The sequence below is a fragment of the Corvus cornix genome, chromosome 2, assembly GCF_000738735.6.
Source record: "Corvus cornix cornix isolate S_Up_H32 chromosome 2, ASM73873v5, whole genome shotgun sequence".
In the NCBI taxonomy this organism is placed as follows: domain Eukaryota; kingdom Metazoa; phylum Chordata; class Aves; order Passeriformes; family Corvidae; genus Corvus; species Corvus cornix.
The window spans coordinates 134,489,920-134,503,670 of record NC_046333.1 but is presented as its reverse complement, the minus strand read 5'-3'; the positions used below and the strand labels follow the sequence as shown (position 1 = coordinate 134,503,670).

Sequence of the window (13,751 nt, the reverse complement as noted above, 5' to 3'; positions counted from 1 at the left end):
ACCAGCAAAAGCATACCAAAGATTTAATACATCCATATATCATATAATCGCTTTTTTGTTTGGAAAATTTAAATTCTGCAGTCAGTGCTCTGCCCCTCTTCTCATATATATTCACACAAATAACCTATATTCCTCTGGGAAACAGACACTTGATTCATTACTGAGTGGAAAAGAATATCCGTTTGAAGCCTAGTTTTGGTTACTAAACATTCAGGTATTTCAAGGATTTTTTCAGTAATCTGGTTAAGCTCAGTCATCATACTGTAATGAACACCCATAGGTTTTTTCTTCATCTCTGGATCAACAAATACAGGTACTACATATGCATTTCATACAACACTTGGCTGTTCCGTGACATAGATCATCATTACTGATAAAATGGAATTCAATTCTAAAGCATCTTTTGTACTCATTTAGAGGCTGTGTAAATGTGCTCTGTGCGGCTGCATCTAAACTATTTGCTGCAGCATTTCACGTGTCCCAGGGGAACCTCATCTGCCAGTGGTCCAGGCTAAGGGACCTTTCCTTTCCATAGAAATGGCAATCTACACTGATGACAACAGTACTTATCCAAATTTTGCTCTGACATCTAATTGGTAGGTGTCTAAACAAATATCCAGAACTGGAAGCTCTAGGGTACATGCGGGCCTGAGAATATATACAGAATTTTCTCTTTCAATTAAGTCCTTGCACAGAACTTAGCAAAATAATTTTTATTATTCTTTTTACTACAGTGCATTTCACCAAAAAGTACCCATGAGATGTCATTTTAAACAATCCACAAAACAGGGGAATATTCCTGGAACCCAGGCGAAATGATTTTTGTGTTACATCACCAATTTATAAGGCTAAAAATGAATATTTTTGCTTTTTAAACAGATTTTCAAAAATATGCAAAGGCATGCTCTGTTGCTAGAGCTGTAGTGCTCAGAAAATGGCTCTAGAGCAAATTTTTCTGAGTATAGCCTCACTCCTTTTCCCTTACCTATAATGGCCTGAAATCTATTTCATAAAAGGAAGGTATTATTTCTTTATGAAGTTTTTTGCAATACATATTCTGTCAATAACTTATCTATGGAATTAATGCACTCAAAAGTAAACGAAGACTTGTAGTTTAGCCACAATCCAGAGGGAAAACTAAGAACTGGTTCATAGCAGAAGTAGACCTTTACCACTGAAAAATAGAGTGTACTTCTCAGAGAAGTTACAAGGAAAAATACAAAGGAGTGTTTGGATCAACAGATGGAGAAGCACAAAACAAAGCTGAGGGAGAGCCATAGTGGCCTTGACTGGACACACAATCACAAAAGACTGAACACAGTGGTAACCTGAAAGCTTTTTTCTTACCCTCTTTTAGCTCTCTTTGTTGTTATATGTTAGTAGACACTGACTCTCACTGCTACATTTATCACCAAGGGAGGAGTGGGATAGGATGTGGGTAAAGAGGAGGGCAGGGAAACAGTAAAAGAGAATTTGTATTTCTGTGTCTTATTAGCACTATGTTAACTTACTTGTTAACATGTTAACTTACTTGTTAGATGATAACTTCACATGTATTTTTTATCAAACTAACACCTCTAAGAATTCAGTCACAGAAAACAGACGACACAGAAACTGGTTCTCAGTTTCAACATTATCTTGAATGTAAAAATAAAAGAGGCCTAGAAAAAACATTGCTGGGAAAAGCTAGTATCTTCAACTTTATCTTAAGCAAAATTTTACTAAGAATCAGAATAGAGCCCCTTATCCAGTAATGCTATTTTTAATCCAGGTTCTCAAAGGATTAATGTGAGTGTGTTTTCAGTCAGGTCTCTCTCTTCTCAATATTTTTTTAAAATCAGATCAAATTTGACAGAGCAGTAGGAAATGAAAGCTATTTAGTTTCTAAAACTGTTTTGAAAACAGATCCCTGGAGAGAGATCTTATGGATGCCTCTTTGGGGAAAGATTGCAGAAGTCGTCATTATTGAATCTCTCCTAATTTGCATATACAGGCTGACGGGGAAAGTAAGTTTTTCACTGCTTGCAGACCAACCTATTTAAGTGATCCATTTTTTAAAAATAATATCCATAAAATCAGTGAGTTCCTGTCATATGGAAAATAGTAATTAATGCATTGTTTTATAAGTGATATTACCATTCAATAAAGGTCCTGTGTAATCAGTGGAAACAGAAATATTCTGCATTTTAATATAAAAGTTAAACTGAAGAGGAAGTCATAATTTCCTGAGTTTAATGTGCCTTTGAAGTGCTTTTTGTGTCCTTTCCAAGATGTATAATTCTATTTAAGTGGAATGGATTAAAATAGTTGCCCTTATTAAATAAATCCATGTGTTTAAAGAGGTTGGTCACTATAGTTTCACTGTGCAGTTAGCTATGAAAGTACTATGAATTACTAAAGTTTGCTTCTTGGCTGCTGTCTAAAGGCTTCTGTATCACAAAATGTTTTGCTGTGTACTCCTGCCAATAATGATGTAGACTTCAGTCAGACACCTTTTCTTGGCCCACTTTTTGACAAAGGTTGGAAGGGGAATTCAAATAAGGACAAAGGGATTTAGATATGAGTGGATATACCAAATACTAGTACAAATGGCTGATACTAAAATTCATTCACAAATCTCTATTATTTTTCCAAGTAGAGCTCTAAAACTATTTGCTTCAATTAAAGGTTTGGGTTTTTCCCTCCTTCTCTGAAAGCAGCAGAGAAGACATCTTTGTTACAGTCCTAACAACAAACAGCCCTTGGAGAGAGCCATCCCATAGCAGGGACTTTGTTTTTTCTCAATTCCTCTCTTAGCAAAAAAGCTTTGAGAACTACATACTAGGAGAGTTCTGAGTGGTATATAGTGCCTCATAGTAAACCTAGAGTGGTCATGAGCACTTCCTTCATCAGCACTCTGAATCCTTTCTGGCAATCCAAACCCCCATTCACTAATTATTCTTGGTAGATGCCTGATATCCTCCCCAGTAGAAACCATCCTTCTACCCAGCCTGCTGTTTGACAGTGCCACAAATGGATCATTCTCAGAAAAACTGGGTGTTGTATGTCAGATTTGGTTCCTTTCTGAGATAATAGAAAGGTTGACTGAAAAGTAGAATTTAGAGAGTAAATCATACAACCTTCTGCCTTAACAGGAAACAGAAATTACTGGAAGTTTTCTTTACATGTGTATATACACAAACATAATCTCACACACATCCAGTTAAATATGTTCAACAATATTGTAAAACAGACATTATATAAAAGTAATTTATGAAATTGTATGAGTCAATGAATATGCAGTAAAAACAGGGTTCTCAAGGTGTCTTATAATAATCTTAAAAATATCCTCAGCAAAGAGAATATACAGCTGGATGCTGGGGGGATGGAGAATAAAATAAAGGGGGAAATAAAATAATTTTCCTAATCCAAATAATATGTGCATAATGACATAATAATACCATTATTAGAACCAAAACAAGAACAAAATCAGCACACAACCCCAGCTGTGTGTCAGCCTACAGCAAAAGCAGAGTGAAGGTGGCAGCCAGGCAATTGTCTTTGGCTTAATAGGACCAAACTATCAACAAGAGCAGGATGATGGGCAAAGCTCACACAGGAACATTGCTTCCTGCATTATCCCAAAATCCAGGAAACCTCTTCAGGAAACCAAGAGCTGCAGACAGGTCTCAGTGTAAGTAACTTTTCAGACACTTCAGTTTTCCAGTGAAAAAAGAAAACGGAAAGATGGATAAATTTTAGAGGAATAAGTTCTCAAAGCTAAAGCAGAAAGTTCTTTAAAAACACAAGTGAAAAACAAGACAATAGAAAAGAAATTACAGTAAGATATCTATATATATTTGTAATTTAAAACCAAAGGTGGAGTATGAGAGCCCTAGTCACTAAATAGTATTCTTAAAAAGATACCATGTTAGCCAACTGAGGGGAGTCAGACTGACAGATACCTATGATGTCAAAGGTATTCTAAGTTTGTTAATGATACTAAATTAGGAGAAGCTCCTTACTCCCTTGAATGCAGAGAGGCTCAGCAGAGAGACTTTGACAAATTAGAGTCCTGGGAAATCACCAACCATATGAAGTTTGACAAAGACCAGTGCTGGATTCTGCACCTGGGATGGGGGATGTACATACAGACTAGGGAAGGAGAGTCTGGAGACCAGCGCCCCAAAAAGGGACCTGGGAGTCACTGGCAAGGGAAATATGAGTCAGCAGTGCCCTGGCAGCCAGCAGGGCCACCCATGTCCTGGGGGGCATCAGGCACAGCATCACCAGCCGGGCAAGGGAGGGGATTGTCCCACTCTGCTCTGCACTGGGGTGTACCTCAAGTCCTGGAGGCAGTTTTGGGCATCACAATATAAGAAAAGTATTAAGGTCTGAGAGAGTGCACAAAGAAGAGCAACAAAGATGGTGAAAGGCCTTGAGGGGAAGCTGTATGAGCAGCAGATTAGGTTACTTGGTCTGTTCACTCTGGAGAAGAGACTGAGGGGAGACCTCATTGCAGTTACAACTTCCTCATGAGGGGAAGAGGAGATGCAGGCTCTGATCTCTGCTCTGAGGTGCCCAGCGACAGGATCCAAGGAAATGGACTGAAGCTGTGTCAGGGGAAGTTAGGTTGGATATCAGAAAAAGGTTCTTCACCCAGAGGGTGTTTGGGCACTGGAACAGCTCCCCAGAGAAGTGGTCACACCATCAAGCCTGACAGAGTTCAAGATGTGTTTGGACAATGCTCTCAGACACATGGTGTGATTCTTGGGGCTGTCCTGTGCAGGGCCAGGAGCTGGACTTCGATGATCTTTGTGGGTCCCTCCCATTTCAGGAGATTCTGTGATTCTGTGAAATTTAATATGGTCCTTGTAGCCAATGAAGAGACCTGTGCCACACTTACAGCAGTTAATCAAATGTGTCAGGCCTGTTTTCTGACCTTGACGGCCTCTGTACGCACAGCAGGCTAGCTTACACCAGCTTACACCCTTTCCAAACCAGGGTTTTCTCACGCATCCTGACTAGAGAAAACTGACCCCAACCCATGCTATCTCCTGAATTGTCCCTGATCTGAATCAGGGGCACCTTATCAGTGTGTCCAGCACAAAGTTATGCCAAAGAGAACACAAGCTGTTTAAACCATGTGGATGATCAAGACTGTGTCCTGGCCCTATCTCGCTTACTGGTCTAGACTTAGCCTTAAATTCCTTGAGGAGATCAGAAACCTGAGATTGTTTTCAAATTCTGATATTCATCAGCCCAATTCTTGCTCATAAGCTTTTTCTGAATGCTTTTAAAGAAAAACAGTAAGCAACTATAAAACTGCTATTCAAACACGGCCTTCTGGAAATGCAATGTTAAGGTTTTGGATTTCTTAAAGGCATTAATCTTCACTCTCTTTGCAGAGACTCACCTGTTTTCAAAACGTAGAGTGTAATTACTCTCTGGAAAAAAAGATACTTTCAAAGTCTTCCAGACTCCTACTACAGCAGATAATCAGAAATGATCTGGTTTTTCTCTCCAGTTCATCAATATTTGTACTGAATTACAAAAAGATTACAAAACATTGCCAGAGAAACTTCCCAAAAACAATGATTAGAATTGGCTACTTGGAAAAAAATCCTTTCTGCAATTGTTGCATGGCCAGAGGGGAATTCCATAAAGTGCCTAAGGAAATCCTCATAGAAGAGAAGCAGACAAGTAGGTCTCACAAGAAGATTTTTGATTTAGTCTTAGTATCTCCTGCTTTAGGCAGACCATTTCCTTGACATCTGACCAAGAAGGAAAGAAACTGTTTGCGAGGTTTGGGTTAAGGAGAGGGAAGATTTCACAGCGCAAAAGGATCCTGCCCTAAAGGCAGTGAAACTGATTTGAAGCCACTTTACCTGGGACAGTGTATGGGTTGTAACTCTTGCACTGGGTAAGACGGACTGCACTGTGGGCAAATGTTCTAGATCCTAAACAGCTTCCAGATAAAAACTTGGTTTACTCAATATCTTTGGATGTTAGGTAGTAAAAAACAAGTCAGAAACTTCATCCAACCTCTCTCAGTTTCTGATGGACTTGAAAGCATTTAATAATCTTACAAGAAAATACTAATTTTAGAGCTAATTGATACTATTCTTGGCTGTTATATTTTCCAGTAAGCAGGTACAGACACAGTAAATGCTCATTGTAACATATGTACTAAATGGAAAATCTCATCCTGTTGCCATAGGTAAAAAACTGCAGTCTTTGGCTGGAGGTTTTTTTTTTTTAGTTGCAGACTTGGAAGGCATCTTGGTCAGATATTTGTCTACAGAAACAGAAGTCTTTTCTAAAAACTGGGTGATTAGTACAGTAAGTGCCAAATTTCATCAGGAATCCTTTGTTTAGGCCAGAAAACCAAAAAACCCACCCCAAAACACAAACTGAAAACACCACTCTGATATCACAATCCATCTGCCAGCTCAAAATAAGTTCCAGTGACAGGAACCCCAGCCCTTAGCTTCCTCTTCCCTCTTCACTAACCTGGTAAGTTCTACAGTAGTAACATACTGCTAAAGATTTATAAAACTGTCTTTTAAATCAGGCCCTGGCTCTGAACCACACCAGTCTATGGCAGAAAGCAGCACAGGGAGCAGTACAGAATCCTTATACCCAGTGACTTTGTAATGACTAACAAATTACAAAGAGTATCACTTATTCTACAAAGACTAAGTAAAGATGTAACAGATGTTATCTGTTTCCATGACTGATAGACTAAAATTATTACGAAAAACTTTTTTTTTTTTTTTCACTAATCAATTAATGCACTTTACTTAAACCAATGTTATGAAGTATGGCATTTTTCCAATCTACAATGTTGTTAATACTTTTAAATGTGAAGGAGAAGGTATCAATAAATTCCATTGTACTGTATATTGTGGGTAGGATTTTTGAGGATGTTGTTTGTATTTTTCAGTCGTCTTTACAGCAGTATTGGAAATGACAACTTGTAATCTCATTGCTCTGCTACAAGCATATATATCAGAGAATCATATTTACACAAGTCATTTGGCAGACCTTGCAGGTTTCTTTATTTCTTTATTTCAAAGTCAAAGCAAATTAATATTACTGATTTCCAGCTTAGTTCTCTGGTAATGATCCCTAATGAAAATAAGGCATCCATAATAGTGAAAATCAAAGTTGCCATGTGTGTAGTACTGCTGTGGGCTGTGATGTCCTAAGGAAAGGATTTTAACAAACTTTCAATTGTTGTAATAGATATTTTCTAATACATGCCTCCTGTGAGACTGGAAGACCCACTGAAGACTTTGTTTACTGCTTTTTACATGCAAGAGATGAATTTTAATGCCATTCTTAATTGATCTTTTAACTCAATCAGAGAGGCTCTTATTTCATTAATTTACTGGAGAAATTTAACAAAAACAGCATTATGGGGACAGCTGTGATGTAGGAAATAACATTTCCATGGGAACAATGCTTCCGGCCAGTGCACGTACTCCTCTGCCAATTCACATCAAAGAGAGACACTGCAGGTTCAAAATTATAATGACTTAGTCTCTGGAGACCCACTTGGTCAAAAATTATTCCATTAACTTATTGGTGGTATAAATCTCTAATAGCTAATGGACTGACTTAATAATTAGGTTTATTTTATTGAAATTATAACAAGAAAGTTGTGGGGGGAAATAGAGCAGTGTTTATAATCTATTTTGTTATATATATTACTATTCAAAGAAGACTTGTGACCACATCTCAAAATATGAGTAGCAATATTTTGATATGAAATGTCAAGGGTCTCTTTCTTTACAAATCAGGAATACCTCACCTCCTACAGTACATAGGTTGACTTGAGCTGGATCTCCCATTCTCTGGTAAATATAAAGCTGTCCACACTACTTTATTACTATAAATTAATAGAAGTATAACCTATTCCATGACATGTCTAGCATACTTTTTTTCAAACAGGAACAAATTTCAAAATCATTTAGGGTCAGGCCATTAGATTATTTATGAAACGTTGCCACAACAAATGAGTGATGCAGAAAAAGCACTGTTATAGCTAGCTGTTACAAACACTAGCAGCTGAATTATACACAGAGCTTCAGAGATTTCTGATAAAATTTCTCACCTTCTCTGATGGAATAATAGGCTATTTTTTAAACTAAAAATACAGTTGATAATTTTAAAAATTTAAACTGAAATTACAATGAAGATTATATTAATATTCATCTAGTGTTGATAAATGTTCAAATTTTCCTTGACAAAGATATAGAAAAGCTTTATTACCCTGCTAACGGTAATGATTCTTTGATGAAATCCTTTTCTTTGATACAGTGAACTAAACCAGCCATTTACTCTGTGTGGATGCAAAAGAAGTCTATCTAGAAAATTAGTTGAGGTATAGAAGTCTTGCATTAGTCAGCTGTCATATTCATTGGTAATAAAAGAAGTCCATATGAGCTATGACGGCTTGGCAATAAAGTACATTGCAGTCAAAGACCGAGTGAGTTTTGAATAACATCCAAATTCTTTGAGTTTAGAAACCATCTTCTTTAACCCAGCCTGGCAAAAAGCAGTTGTGTTTGTAAAAGCTGGGTAACAACCAGCTTGCTAAATTAAAACTGATCATGAGCAACCTGACTTAATCGAGAGTGTTCTCTTGCAGACATGCACCTTGCATGTACTCAGTCTGAAAGTTAAGTGCTGTGTGCCTGTTCCAACTTGCTGTTGAATTAGTCTTCCAAAAGGGATGGAGGAGAGAGCCCAGTTTTCTGTATTAACACTGCTAAGTCACAGTCTGCACTGCAAACTTGCTTAGTGCTGCTCAGTGTTGTTTCTGGAAGTGCTGAATAGAGATCTATGAAATGAAAAGCAAGCAGTGAATTGTGAAACCAGACATTAAATCCAGTATGTGTCCCAGACCTAAAATCACTAGAGAAGTAATGTAAAATCAAATCAGGAAAGTGAGAAAAATTTCAGACTTGAAGGCTGAAATGCTCAAAAATATACAGAGGTAAGAGACACCATGTTTTGCCTGAGGGTAAGATGATTAATCATCTTGCTTAACTGAAATTTCTGTGAGGGAAATTTACTTATTTAGAAAACTCATTGACAGAAAACTTTGGAAGGTAGACATGGGGGAACTGGACAAGATGCACTACTGAGATTACATTAGGAGAAAAGTCACATAATACACAGAGGAGATCCAGATATCCTGAAAGGGCTTCATTTAAATAAATTGCTGTCAGCAATATGGATCTCACTATAGCTGCATCTATACTTCACTCATGAAAGACTGTATTGTTTTGATTAGTACTGCACAAAGGAAATAGGCTCAGGTTCTTTTTAATGCTTATGTGCATGTATGTGGCAGTGGCTGTCTAAAGAATGGAACAACTCTAACATTTCCTTCATCCTTGTAAATTCGGGTTGCTTGAGGACTCCGAAAAATCAGGGTCAGAATAGACACTGCTAACATCTCCCAAACTCATAGCATGTCTCTGAATTGATCTTCTGGGACTGAGAACTAAACGGACATGAGCAAGAGATCTGAAGCCATAATTACTTCAACCAAAGAGATAATATCTGGGACATCATGATCTTGTTTGTCTGACTTCAATCACTTTGACAAAATGACTTTGAGTCACTTTTGGTCTCTGGAGGAAATTATAAAAGCATACAGAAAACTTAAGAGCATCATAAAAGAAAATGTTAAAAAAGAAAATGTTGTAAGGAAAGATGTCTCACATCTTTCTGAACACAAGCCTGCAACCTTTGTTTTTCTGAGCTGGAGAGGGCAGGTCCATAACCGGCTGTCCCTCCTGAGGCAATGTGGACTTTGCACACCATGCAAGTTTGGAGCAACTCTCCTCTTGTTTACCTTGGGTCTCCATAGGAATCATGTTTATGTTATGGCTACTATTTGGGAAGTGCTGGGCTCTCCGTGGTATTTGTATGGAAATTTTATTTCCTGCTAGGGGCTACCTGATGACACATCTACCAGCTTGTTTAGGTAGCACCTTATGAACGCTAAGAGAAGTATGAACACCACACAGGTACAGTGAAATTACTGAAAATGTTCAGATGTTTGGTCAAAATCCATTAAAATCAGATATGTGGGCAATGCCCAACCACTGGAGCATCATCTTTCCATAGCCATTAAGCACACAATAGTGAGACCAGCACTGGGCCCCTTATCTTTAGTTAAAGCAAAGTACTTGCCAGATGGGTCTGGCAATGTGTTTCAAAGGCAATGGCAAAAACCCAGCAACTACATTTTAGAAATACTTCTAAAAAGTAACTTGAAGGAGTTTATGTTTGTTTCTTGGAAGGCTAAGTGATAAACTTATTAATTATTTTTAATAATTTACATTTTTGGGAATATATATTAATTTTACAGAATCTTGTCACTCTTCTATTAAAATAATAGAAGAGGCAAAAGGAGTGAGAACATACATCACTAAGACAGAGCCATATCTGTCAAATCATAATGTCCAAGAAAGAAAAGCCTTACAAGCTTCACTATTCAATCCCTTGTTTTTATAAGTTTCTACCTCACTTCTAGTTTTTGGTGTTGCTATTCTTGTCAACAGATCTGTCGTGCTCAATCCTGTACAAATAAAGATTAAAAAGTCTGTCTTTTGAAAATCTTATGATTCAATCTAGTTTTAAATATTTTCAGAAAGTAAATCTTTTTGTAAAACACTTAAAAGTCCAGAACTAATTTCAATATTTACATTTGCTTCAAACTGTCACTTTAATTTTTTCCTTCATCTCTGCTTCCCTACATGTCTACAGGGCTTTCTCCCTGCATCTCTTGTGGGTTTGTTTTGTTTTGTTTTGTTTAAACTACTGATGCACAGTTTTAAAATAAACTTTAGTAATAGGAGTGCATCGGTGCTTTATGGATCACAGGTCAGAGCTGGCTCAACAGAGGTTAAAGCTGCAGGCTGCATTCCATGGAGAGGGAAGCTGTTATTGCATTGCAGCCAAAGAAATAATGTCTGAGTTCCCTGCTAGGCAACGTATGTCAAAGCTGCAGACGGTTTCAAATGCGGTATTTTTACTGTTCACCTGTTAATAACGTATACTTCCAGATTCATTAATTTATTATATCCCAGTGCATCAAAATGAATTTACTAACTGTAAAGGAGCCTATATATCTTTTGTATTTACTCCAAAGTAACAGGAAAAAACAGGTCTCCAAGGGTTTTGTAGATGGTGACAAATAATTTAGAAACAGGTACCTTTACTAGATTTCTTAAATTACTTGTATTCTCTTCTCAGTACAGATTTCACAACAAATGTATTTGTTCATATAATTCCTTTTGGAACCATTGATATTTTGCATATTTTTCCATAATATTTTTCCAGAAACTACAGATAATTTTCTTCTGCATGTCATCTATGAAAATTTGAAAAACTAAATGGCCCAATTATTGTCCATGTGTGTTGGTAGAGACCCAGTAGCTCTATGAATTTATAGCTTTTGAATATTTGCCTTGCTGTAGAAAACTGAAGTTAAAAATCTTACATAAAAAAGTAGTGGCTTTGAATCTGTGCTTCAAAGAGGCAAGAGCTTGTCATAAACCTCTAACTCTACCCATCTCAGTAATACTAACAAAATCTTACTGAAAAAACCTTTATTTTAGGTCCTCTGATTTTAAAGACACAGACTGGCAATACAGAAGCAACTGTGCTTATCTAGTCATAAGTGTGCAGAAAAGTTATGTTAGAGAGACACAAAATAAAATTGCTGCTTCTTGTTCAAGGACCCAGTGCATCACACCTGCCCCAATTGCCTGGAAATGCAATGTTTTGCAGCTGAAAATGCTGGGGAACATTGTACTGCAACCTGCCATTCTCATCCCAGGAATGGCAATATCACTTTGTTGTCATGTTGAAAAAATTGTTAGACCAACATCTTCTGTTGAGAGCTGCAGGAAACTGCATGCTGGCATGCTTCCCTGAAAAACTACATGAACATTGACATAACCGGACCCAAGCTCTCTCTCCTTCCATGGCAGAAATGGCACTGGGTGAACCTTATCTATCTATCTATCTATCTATCTATCTATTGCTACTGGAAGCACAGACTGCCTGTACTGCAATTTTGCTAAAAGACTGATCATGCACTGGGGAAAGAGTCTCAGGCCCTGTTTTCTCTTCCAAACATATGGCCTGTTTGACTATAAAGGTTAGATACAATTAACTTCTTTCATCCAGTAATGCAGTTGAAGCAATCGTTGTAATACTTTTGAAATAGCTTTAAGAGACCAAACAGTACATACACATTGAAAATGGATTCTTGGTGTTCATTATCTTTTGTACCATTTTTTATATTTTTACCAGAATAAACATTTTCAAAAACTTTACTGGCTTCCACCACTGTAAAGGAGCTTGCAAAGACTGCACTGGCATGCTTTTTCTTCCAGAAAAATACTGCATTTAACTGTTAATAGCTGCAGTCACAGTGGAAGGCTCATAAAACCTGAAATACTAAAATTACAATTTAATGAAAAAATAAGGAACAAATACTCATCAGCAATCAGTTCTAAAACCTACAAATTAAATTCTCTAAAGACTTTTTACTGAATGAACTAGAACTAGAAAGTGAATTTGAAATGAATCTTTATACCTAACAAAAGAAGAGGCACAAAAAGCATGAAGAACCATTAGGAAGAGAAAAGGTTTTGTATCTGAAGAAATACATTACTTAAAGCTATATGTTGCACTCTGTTTCTTGAATTTTGAAGTGCTCTGCAAAATTACATCCCAGCTGAATTTTTCCACTACAAACTTTCCTTTCTTGGTTGTGTCATCTTCCTACTTAATCAGCTCTATTCCTTCTACTGTCTTTTAGAATTCACTTCCTTTCTTCAGATGGGACGTCACTGATTCCTTCCAAATACACAGCGAAACTTTGTGACTTGCACATGCTTTTATTTCACATCTCTGCCCTCTCTGTCCACCCACACAGATAACTGCTTTGTCCACTCTCTCACGATTTCAAATGACAGATACTGCAGTGCTTTTCTCCAGCCCTGGCAGTTTACGCAACAACCCCTTCCAGGATACTAGAGGAAAGGTAAGTTTTGTAGCCTTTCTATTTGGCTGTTTCATCTCCCTCCACACAGCAATAAAAAGTTACACTGTCTTTTACACAGTTGTACATAATTCATCCTAATTTCTTAGTATTTTAGCACTTGTTCCTTACCATATTTATCTTCTCTCATTCAAGACTGAAAGATAACTTCTCCTGATCATCAAACATGCCCTTCATCCACTTGATATATTTTTAGCAAGCACCTCCTGTTTTGTCTCCATTGTCTTGAATGCTTGAAAAGAGCTCTCCAGAAACATTCAAAAAGATATCTTATTTTCTTTCCTCAAATCTCTTCTTAGCATTTATTCTCTGTTGTCAAGATGTCCCCAAAACAGTGTTGTATACCTATCTCCCATCATGTGGAACATCTCTTTGTCCTGTGCTTCCCTCTCTGGACTCATATGTTATTTCATGATTTAGACTCCATGTGCTTGGAACAGAGGTTGTCTTTTTCTACTGTATTCCAATAGTGAAATCCTGCTCTGTGATTACATTTTCTGTGTATTCATACGGTAAAACAAAACCATTGTGACTATCAGAATTAATGCTTAGGATTGATACTTAGAAAAATGTTAAGAAAGGGTAAAATTTAGAACAGTCTTAAACAGAGTACCCTCAATAAAAAAGTATTAATTATCAAAGATTAAATCCAAGAAGGCTTTATTTTTGGCCCTGA

At 37.2% G+C, this 13,751-nt stretch overlaps 1 protein-coding gene across 49 annotated transcripts in view; it reads right to left on the bottom strand.

Annotated features, from left to right (window-relative positions):
• The window catches only part of RIMS2 (regulating synaptic membrane exocytosis 2), a 454,433-nt gene that overhangs the window by 55,411 nt on the left and 385,271 nt on the right, over window positions 1-13,751 (bottom strand). The window lies entirely within an intron of this gene.